Source organism: Panicum virgatum, chromosome 5K (genome assembly GCF_016808335.1).
Source record: "Panicum virgatum strain AP13 chromosome 5K, P.virgatum_v5, whole genome shotgun sequence".
Lineage (NCBI taxonomy): Eukaryota > Viridiplantae > Streptophyta > Magnoliopsida > Poales > Poaceae > Panicum > Panicum virgatum.
Genome location: NC_053140.1, coordinates 1,533,109 through 1,543,914, shown reverse-complemented (window position 1 = coordinate 1,543,914; position 10,806 = coordinate 1,533,109). Strand labels below are relative to the sequence as shown.

At 41.5% G+C, this 10,806-nt stretch overlaps 1 long non-coding RNA gene across 1 annotated transcript; it reads right to left on the bottom strand.

Annotated features, from left to right (window-relative positions):
• Positions 1-981: 981 nt before the first annotated feature.
• LOC120705556 lies at positions 982-3,116 on the bottom strand. Its single transcript, XR_005687999.1, has 2 exons — positions 2,687-3,116; positions 982-2,257 (listed from the first exon to the last, which is right to left on the bottom strand). It is a non-coding gene; the product is annotated as an uncharacterized LOC120705556 (long non-coding RNA).
• Positions 3,117-10,806: the final 7,690 nt, after the last annotated feature.

Below are 10,806 nucleotides of genomic sequence, written 5' to 3'. Positions count from 1 at the left end.
GCTGTCTGCTACTGCCTTTTGGCAACTTTAGGGTTAGGGTTTCACACCCTGACAAATACCACCATTCTCTTATTTTCTTTCTCTCTTCTCCGGCCGTTCATGTAGAATCTCCTCTCGTCATTGTTGACAAGTTGCACGATAGTCACTGAAATCGTCCATGGGAAGAAGGGAGGCGTTCAGAAATGAGCGAGAAGAATGGCAAGTAGTAGCAGGGAACCGAGTGGCCTGGACATGCACCGAGTCCCTGCACGCAGAAGCATGGATGAGAAGAATTGCAAGTTGCCGGGAACTGAGTGGCTGCCATGGCTCTCAGATTCCAGAGTCCAGGCACCTGCAAATGGCACCGAATAAGGTTCCAGGCCATTCTGCGGCATATGGAACTGTAACTTTATTACACTGCAGGTTCTTCAGTGTTCTTTCTATGGAGCACTGATAAATGTTGCTTGTGAACTCTCTGCCTATTAATATATATGCGGAAGCTCTCTAAGTCTTTCATGGAAAAAATGTTGATTTGTGGAGATGTCATCTCTCTGTTTCAAACTGCAAGCGTACCAAACTACTGATCAGAGACTCCAACGGTGTGTATTAACATTCTTGAAGTCGTAGCTGTTTGTTATTTTGGTATGAGATGGATGAATGGATTCCGCAAGTTATGGTGACATGGGCAATACATGATTACAATTGACAATACCAGAAAAAATTATATCCCAAGATTTTTGGAACCTATTGGCACAATAAACATCTCATTAAACGTCTCCACTGTCACAATTTATTCAGACAGCGGGATTAACTGTTCCCAGTGATAGACATGTTTGCATTGCACGCATGCGTGCATATCTAATTACGGCAAAGTTAACAGCAGGATTAGTTGTAGTCTGACACAAAAGACATGTTTGATGCAAATGTGGAGAGTAAGATAACAAAATTTTATGCTCACTGTTTATATTTTTAGTTATGAAGTCTGAATTATATTTCTAGAGCTCGATTTCAATGCTATATATATAACAAAGTGGTGCCAATAACATCCAGAACAAAAAAAATCACAATAAGATCATAATATATATAAATTGCCTCTAATTTAACAACAAATTGTGGATGGCTTCCAGATATAGTATTATTATTCCCAAGAAAGGTTGCACATTGTTGACTGCTGGTCAGTCAATCACAGACCACAGCAATGTCTTTTGATGGACAGAGGCTTCAGTGAAATGCACTGCACTCTTTATTGATCTCCTATGTATTTGACAGTAAGTTCTTGAGGAACAATATATATGCCTTGTAGGCTTGTAGCATCCAATGGATCCTAATCCTAACATGTGTGTATATAGTTGCTACTGAAACATATACATACAACAATTATGCAAGAGGATGCAGTAATCTGACTAGAGTCCAAATATCATAATCCAACTCTTTGAAATTAGACTGTAATAATAAGTAATCATAAAATTAACATGTATTGTTCTCAAAAGTTTTATTGAAAAACCATACGTGATGAACATCACAAAAGATAAACGACTTCTGAAAAGAAATATAAACGCATATGATACCAGTACAAGTATAACACTGTGTGACTGGAGACATTATTGTTACTTTTGTGATGATTTATGTAGTAGGCGCTTTTTGGAGATTTACAGAAATATATAAACCACATCTCAACACTCTCGCAGTATATTCAAATTGACTATCATTCTAATTTCTCTTGGTGAAAAAAAAAGTCACTTGCTTAAGAAGGCCCTGCACGCACGCTCACATACTTTCAGAGACCAAAGGTTGTGGCGAACAGGTGTGGGAAAACATGCTGATGATGCAAAACATGCACAAGTGGATCTAGCACAAAAATCATGAACACTAAAACCGGGATAAATGAATCACAAATCTCAAAGGACAGACAAGTGCCTAAGCAGTCTCACATGACCTTGGGAAATCTTTCTTATGGGGGACACCAGGAAAAAACCTTGGGAAACCTGATGATCCAGTCCCAGTGCTGGTCATGCTCCAAAAGCAAGGCTGGAGCACCAGCTGCTATGCTAGCACACGTCGAATCAATAGTTGCATGCAAAAGTTCCAAAGCAAACAGGGAGATCGATCGAAAGACATCTCGCTGTTGGACGAACCGAAAGATGTGGATTCCCACACCCAGAAAAGCATCGTGTGCAGTCCTAGTCCACAACAGTGCACACCACCTTCCATGGATCACTGGATGGAAGCAAGAACCTGCAGCTGAAGAGACGCATTTGTGGATCCTGTTCTGTGAGATCTACAAGTAAAGCAAAAAAAAAAATTTGGTTCACAACGAAACTGGTATCGATCTCCTCTTTTTGGAAGAGATCAAGATTCAGCGAGGAGATCAAGGATTTAGCTAGTACCCAAAAGAGCAAGATTAAGGAAAGTACAAGCTTTGGATCTCCATTAACTATATATGTGTGACTAATAACAACCAGAGAAGAACAGTAAGCACATGATTAAAATAGACCCGTAGTTTGGCATCTCAGCTGCTATATATATCATGCATCAGATGCCAAATAAGCAGGTCAAGCAAACACACAGATCAAGCAAAAACAGGAAAAATACAGATCATCTCGACTGAAACCTAAGACGGATTGAAGCTGCATGTCTAAAGTATGCAAGCAGGAGGAGGGAGCACCCTTCAGTCCAAGCAAAGATGGTGCGAGATCGAAGGTTTTACCTCCCGCTTCATTCACTCATGTGCTAAGCTCTTTCCATGGCGGTTGCTTGGCATGTGGGTGAATGAGTCGGCAGCTAATTCGACCCCTAGCACCTCCCCTGAGTGGACTGAAGGACGCTCTCTTCCGTCCGGCCATCAACACTGCCCTGACGGCAAACAAACTAACAGCAAATTAATAGAGAGGGAGAACACTTGGCACGCACAACCGCCCTAGGAACTTGATCAGAGCCTCTCATGGCGGCGTTTCTCTGCGGATCTTGCGAGCAAGGCAATGGATTCTGTTGATGGGTGCAAGGAGAAAAGGTAGACGACTAGACGGCAAGGCATACAAGGCGATGGACAAGGCCATTAAATAGGTCCAAGTTGTGACATCACAAGCGTTATGAGGTGTAGATATGCAGATAAACAATGCTTGTGATGTACTAGCTAACTAGCACTACAGTATGAGAAGTGGCAAAGGGCCGAAGCCTTGTATCATTTCCTAGCTGGCGCGCTCCCTTTCTTTGCTCGTAAGAAAGAGGCACACAGGGCCAGCCAAAGGGGCCCAAAGGCCAAACCCTAACAGGATACGGCTCAAAATAATGCAGTGTGGTGGTGGTGGTAGGCCTCCTCCTTTCTTTGGTGGTCAGGTCAAGTCTCAAGTGGTTAGTCGTTGCCCTTCTTTTTTCTGATTGCAAGGTGAAGCAACACTAATTTTACCTAGAAATATAGGGCTAAATTCTATTATTATTGGCACTGTTAGATTGTTCAATAATACTGATATGTGGTCTAGCTAGATCGGATCATGTGCGGTGATGGTAAAAGGACAACGAACCTTTCTATCCGTGGGAAAGGTCACATGGTACTTTTGGATTTGTTTCATTCCAAGTCCTCTTGCACCATTACACAGCGGCCATACTCCTTTGCATTGTATAAAATAGCGGGCTATGAAAATTAGCGAGAAGTTCTTTTCAGCCGTTATAGACCGTTATTTAGTACAACTGTGTTATAACTGTAGTGGTCAACAAACGCTATTGCGCCGTTATAGCGCCGCTATAGCGCGCTATTTTGTACATTGCTCCTTTGTGATTAACTGATGGTGCATTTTTTATTTTAAAAATAAAACTTGCTTCATGATGTTCCAGTGTTAAAAAGGTGGTATCCCTTCTACCTTGATCTACCTTTGTTTTCCAGTCTTCCTACGATCATCATGTTTTGTAACATGGATCAGTTTTTAAATTAAATCAGGTTGGATCGGTATGGTATCAAAATCGAAGTAAATTGTAAAGAAGACACAACATTTTTTGTAGAGCTCAATCTGATTCTGATTCTCTATGAAAGCGATTCTCTAGCTAAGAGAAGTGATTCTATGGTTAAAAGTGATTCTCTAACGTATACTCTTAAAATCAGGATGAATAATCACTTGACATAACAGGATAAGCTCTCTTTTTTCAGCTCCCGGCCTCTTAGTTCATTTCGCTGAATCACCTCAAAGAATTAGCAGAGAATCACTTCTCTTTGAAAAACTATTTGGCAGAGCTTCTACTGGATTCAGCAGAAATCAACTCTGGGAGCTTTGCAAACACACCCTGACAATCGGCCATCAGCAAGAAATAGGAGTTTTCACGGATAGAGATGCAAGTGGGGTACCCAATAGTATTTTTTGTCGGCTAATTAATTATAATGGCATGCCACTTTATATAGTTTATTTCCGTTTCTAAATTATTTACACAGAATACAATTATATAGTTTGTTTTATCAACTTTTTGGATCGACCAAATGATCCAAATATATATATATCTTGTATCCGAAAGGAAGAGTGTTGAAAAATCTCAGAAGAGACGCATGGACAAGTGAGTGCTCCAAGCGGCAAGCAAGCAAGCACACTTTCGGGCCACAGTGGCACCCACGTCCAATCCAACAGAGACTGCCTAGGCCTACTAGCAGAGGTAGCTTCATACTATCAGCTAGCTAGGTACTAGTACTAGCAAGGTAGTAGATGTCCATGTCCTGTGTCCTATAAACAAAAAAGCTCCCTTGCAGCACATCTCGTGTGCAAACGCACCAAACACAACCAGGCAATGAGGCAACCAAGCATGCACAGAGCACGGCGCGCGGCCCACCAACCACTCAACCAGCAGCCGATCGAGCGATGAGGTCCTGGATGGATGGGGGCGGCAGATGCTGCTCCTTGGAAATCTTGTCCCTTCCCGTACCCAGACACACATGCCACTCATCAGAGTCGCCTCCCTCGCCGCGACGAGGCGTCATGTGCGTCAACAGGCCAGCGTTTTCTTTCTTTCTTGGCATGATTTTTTTTTTACGCCAAGCTCAGCTATCTCATGGCGTACATCGCGCGCGTGTGGCCCTAGCTTGGCTTGCCGGAGCTAGCAGCCACGCCGCCCAGCAGGGTCTGGTAGTGAGGCTGTGGGCTGGGGGAGCGGAGGAGACGGTTGGAATGACGGGCGACGTGAGGGATCAAAGCAGGCGGCGCGGGGTAGACGAAGATGCTGCTGCAGCAACAGTGCGGCCGGCGGTGGTGCGATGCGAGAGAGGCTGGTGGCGGCAGAGCATATCCCAGTCCCGGCCAGGGTTCACCAAACTGTGGGTAACCGGTCCGGTTTGACCGGTTACCGGTCAAATCGGTCCGGACCGATTTCGGTTTGGTCCGGTATGAAACTGGTCTAAATTTAAAATTTAAATTTAAATTTAAAAAAAATAAAAAATTTCTAAAAATACTTCAAGGTGCGACGAATCTAATGGTGTCAAATTTTCTTCAAAATTCGTTCATTTAGTATAGTTTGCGGGGATTTGAAGTTAAATAAAAAAAACGTGCATACAAAAATATACAAATACAATATAAAAGTAGTACAAAAGAGGATTGGAGGGTTCATTTAGACTAAAATATGTTATACAAATATTTGTTTAGTATACTTTGCGGGCATTTAAATTTAAACCAAAAAAGAAAAAAATTTGAATTTGACCGGTTACCAGTCAAACCGGCCGGTATACCGGTACGAACCGGTTGAACTGCGCCATTTGAATCCAAATTTGAATTTGACCGATTTCTACCGGTAACTGGTCAAACCGGTCCGGTAAACCAGAACTGGAGGCCGGCGGTTACCGCTAACCGGTCGGATATTTTAACTCTGGTCCCGGCCCATGAATCAACGACCGGCCCCGGTAGGCCGCTCATGTCCTCACTCAGCTCGGTTATTCTATTAGCCCATGCCCATGCCCATGAATTCCCTCAAGTTTCTTCTTCGCAAGCTTTGCCCACACTACCACTTGCTCACGGTTCAGGGTTCACACCTGCAAGCTGCCGCTGCGTGCAGGCCGTCACCTCAGCGCCAAAAGCCCATCACCACTCCAAGTCTCTGATGAATATTCACCAGGTGCGCGTGCCAGTTCGTTTTCACAGAACAGAGCTTAGCCTTATCATATCAAACAAGAATCTTACCATTAAAATTATTAAATAAATTATAATTATAAAATTAATTGCAGAACTTCTTCTAAGCTAATTCACGAGACGAATCTAATAAAAGTAATTAATCCACAATTAGCGGAATATTTATTGTAGCATCAGTTTAGCAAGTTAAGGATTAGCTAGGCTCATTAAATTGGTCTCACAAATTAACACATAAATTTTTATTTAATATTTTTAATGATAAGACTCTGATGTATAGAACTAAAGTGTTTATAGCCCAGATAAAAATAGACACTTACTGCAAGCAATGAGGTGCTGGGCCTAGGCATGAAGGAATCAAACAGCGAGACGAGACGAGACGAGACCATGCGCGGCCTCTAGCCCTGACGGGACCGGCCTGTGGATCACTGGATCGATGCGTTGCCATTTGCATAGTGCAGCGGATGGCATCGCCGTTTCCCTCCCAATCCGCCCATACCAGATGGAGCCGTCCGTCGTGTCCCGTCCCGTCTCGTCCGGATTCTCTCGTGCATGGCAAATAGAATCTTGTCATTTAGATATATTAAATAAATTGTAAGTACAACACTAACTGTACAATTTCTGTAGGGGGATCACCTCTCTTATTTCTTCAAAAAATTATGCACAGTTCTATGAATATTTGCTAGTTGTAACATTTTTTCAGTATGTGCTGTATTCAGTATTCCTTTTGTGTTTCTTTGTGTGTGTGCAAATAGTGGCCCATGTAAGTCAATTGGGTTGGGCCCAAATCTTCACACCACTTAACACACTAATATCCACTTCCAATGAAAAAGAAATGGAATTGCCATGTCACACCTCAAGAGCTGCCCGAGAAGCGTTGATAGATTGAGCACCATGGCTGGAGGTAGAAGAAAGAGGACAGAGGCCGTTGGATGAAATATTTATAAAAAACCACCCAGTCCAAAAAAAATATTATCTGTCCAGAAACACACAATAATACTTTATTCCATTATTCTGCGAATATGATATAATGATAAACTCAAGCAGGCAGAAAGAGATGCCTGACCGTTGGATAAACACCTGGATGTTCTATCAAGCATTTTTCTGTCAATGACATCATGTTCTCTTCAAGAATCCGAATACCACATTGATCCGTAATCATTTGGATTTTCTCTGCGTTTTTTAAGCCAACATGTACGTTATTTTCATAGCAAATACAAGGCACAAAATATAAATTCTTGGGGTTCTTCTCTCCTTCGTGATGTAATGAGTGGCGACACTAGAACCACTTTAATTTTTTTAATAAAAAATATAGATAAATTATGTTTAATGCCAAAGAAAAAGCTCACAGCAGATGAACAGATTAAAGACCAGGAACCATAACTAATCCAAAGCTGTGGCATCAGAATTCAGAAGTTTTGCACATTGTTTATGTTCAAACCAGGGGACAGGAGGAATCCTACTACTGCTGGGTTGGAACAAAGTGGTTAAAATAGCCAAGGAGTGCTTTGAATGGAATAAAGCATAATGATTCTATTCATGCATGAGCTCGTGACAAAATGGTTGCAATTTGGACCACAAAGCTTACTGGAGCAGAGTGTTATGCCTCTTCTGTTCTTCACCTAGTTAAATCCATGCTTAAAAAGGCCTCCCAAATTAATCAAATTAACACAGCTTTGGAGTCACTTCAACAATTCAGTTACTGATTTTCCAAGAAACTTTTCCTCAGGTGAAGCACGGCCTATTTTTACATCAGTGAATCAAGATTTCAAAACCGGAGGAGTCGTGCCGTTTGAAAATTGAATATTTAGGCTGCAAAGCAAATAAGAAGGGCTCCACTTTCACTCTCTTCAAGATATAACTGGACACAATGTATTCTTGTAACGCAGTACCTGCGACAGTGACACCATAGTACATACATGAAAACCTGACTTACCCGAGCATACAAGATTGGCAGTGGGTGAAAATTTATCAAACTTTCCATGGCCAGAATCTAGATGCGTGCATGATTTCAAGAGAACTGGGTTCCAATAAAGCTTGCACTTGTGCCAAGTGTAAAGAGCACACTTGACCTTTTGAATTATATTGTTTTTTACAGTACTGGTTATTAGCATCCATCTGAGTATATTGTATATCCAAACCAAAAGTTATGTAAATACGGCTGCAAATCCAAAATACTAAATAGAAGTTGTTTCCATATATCTAACACTGAAAAACCATGCATGATCACTTGTATAAATAAAAGTACAATGATTTCGATTTGTTTAATAAAAATGAGTGTATTCGATTCCCCATTAAATACTTCTACGTTCCCTTAGGTCTGTACAGTAGTGTAGAACAATTAATAAGGTTTTAACAAATCATACTCTTTTCCGCTTCTCAGTACAGGGAAATTAAGGTTTTAAAAGGTCGAGTTCATAGATTTTAACAGAAAGCTTTGATGGTTAGTGGAGATCGTTGTACTCTTTATATATGCAAGCATATGCATCATACCCTAGGTTTCATGACCATTAAGATGTCCTATTAATTAATTTGTGCTGTTTTTGTTAATATCAAGGTCTGCCCAGTTTCTATTATTATTATTATTATTATTATTATTATTATTTCAAGACACAATATAAACGCATAGGCTCATATAAATACACATACGTGACTCTACCATATGAGCACCTTCGAAAGACTGACCCGATAGATTTCTACTACTAAATAACGCGCCAGTTAAATTCTAGAACAAATCCAGGAGCGACCCATGGAGCACCCGTGCCAAGTCGATGACTCAAATCTGGGTGGACAAGTCTGAGCATAAAGAGCCTTACCAACTAACTGATCCATGCTCAGTTCACACCGAGTTTTCATTATTGTTATATGCAACTCCCCAAGTTTTATACAAACCAGACCGGAGCTTGGTCCTTACATTGCGTCAAACCTATAAATGGAAAGATCTGCACATGGGGCCGGTCGAAGCCATTATATGGCGGTCATCCACTAACCCACCTAACATCTTCCGATATTCCGTCTTACGAAACCCTAGTTAATAAGTTCTTTAATCCCTTATTTTGTAAAGCTTAGCAAAGTTGGCAACAACCATGGCCTAATTAGATGCCTATACGACGTGAGCCATGCTTTCTCATGAGGGACTTTTCACTTCGATCAAACAAAATATAATTTCGGCAAATTATTGGAAGGGAAATCTCTTTTTGGACAATAGTCATTGTACCTTGTTCTTTCTGCTCAAGCTTACAATGTTATTCTGTTCCCACTTCATAAACACATACATGTTTTGTTTGACAACATGAAATTCCATTAATGTAATAAATTCACTGCACAAACTATTCCATTTACGCAAAACAATTGCCAACGACCGGAAGGATCGGTGATGGAGCTGTATACCAGTTGTGGTTGGAATTTTAGGAGCAGGATAGCTATCTAATAAGAGTTTCTTGACTGCTGTTTTGCTGTAGTGTCCTGGCTTAGACCTGTAAATTGTTTTGAGTTTGTTTCTAAGTTAAGCTATGCTTTGATAGGCTGTTTGTTGTATTGATTCTTGTTGACTGTGGTCATTCGCATGTGAATGATCAAGGCCAGAACTTTCCATATTCTAAAAAAAAAATGTACGTTTCTCTTGTATGAGTTACGTTGCAGCGGTGCTCCTTCCAGACATTTAAAAACCATTTGGACTGAGATACCATTTGGACGCAAACACATGGTATATGTATGATCTCATGGTAGGATATTAAAACTAGCTGAATCGTCATTATTGTACTAATTTTCCTTCACACACACACACACACACACACACACACACACACACACACACACACACACACACACACACACACACACACACACACACACACACACACACACACACACACACACACACACACATTATCACCTGGAATTGTAGTAATAATCATTTATCTTAGCTTCACAGATTTGATTTCCTGCGCCTCATTATTGGGGTAAGTAGCTTTTTACAGCGAGTGCTTGAAAGCCAGGAAGATTCGAGAACAAGAGAGAAGCCTCTAAAGGTCGAATCCGGCCGTTAATCTCTGTCTCCAGCACTATGATATTCCCCAAATTTTTTAAGATAGCACAAGGCCAGTGCATGAACAGATGCTGGAAGGAATAAAAACTAGCGTCAGTTTCCATGCATGCAAACCTCACAGAGCTAATAAAGCATGTTTCTCTGTCCACACATGAGAGGGACCCAGATCTGATCCAACGGCTCAGGTTTGCTCATGAGCTCTATATAAGCCCCCCCAACCTCTTGGCGATCGTTGTACTCAACACAAGTCCATTTGTGTTACTAGAAATCTATAACACGATGATCCATCACCATTTAGCTACTGTTGTAAAGAAGAAGGAGGCTACGGCGACAAAGACGACGAGAAGACCGAAGAGCTCCCTTCGATCCAATCCAGGAGGGGAAGTGGTCGGATGCAGCTGCCGGTTCATGGATACCTCTCTTGTGCAGCAATGATGGATGTTCACCTGCACTTGCATGGGTGTGCATGACCCGGGAGATGAACCCACCAGCATCTTTCCCTCGTGCTTGGATTGAAGGGAGCTCCTCTCTCCCTTCTCCCTGTTCCTCCTCCTCCATTCCATGCAGTGTATTTTCTATGTTTTGCCGATAATTTTCCCGTTCTTTTTTTTCCTTTGCAGATGTCAAGCGCGGGAAACTTTACCATGGATAAAAGGATGGCCATGCATGAATTCGTACATCTGTATC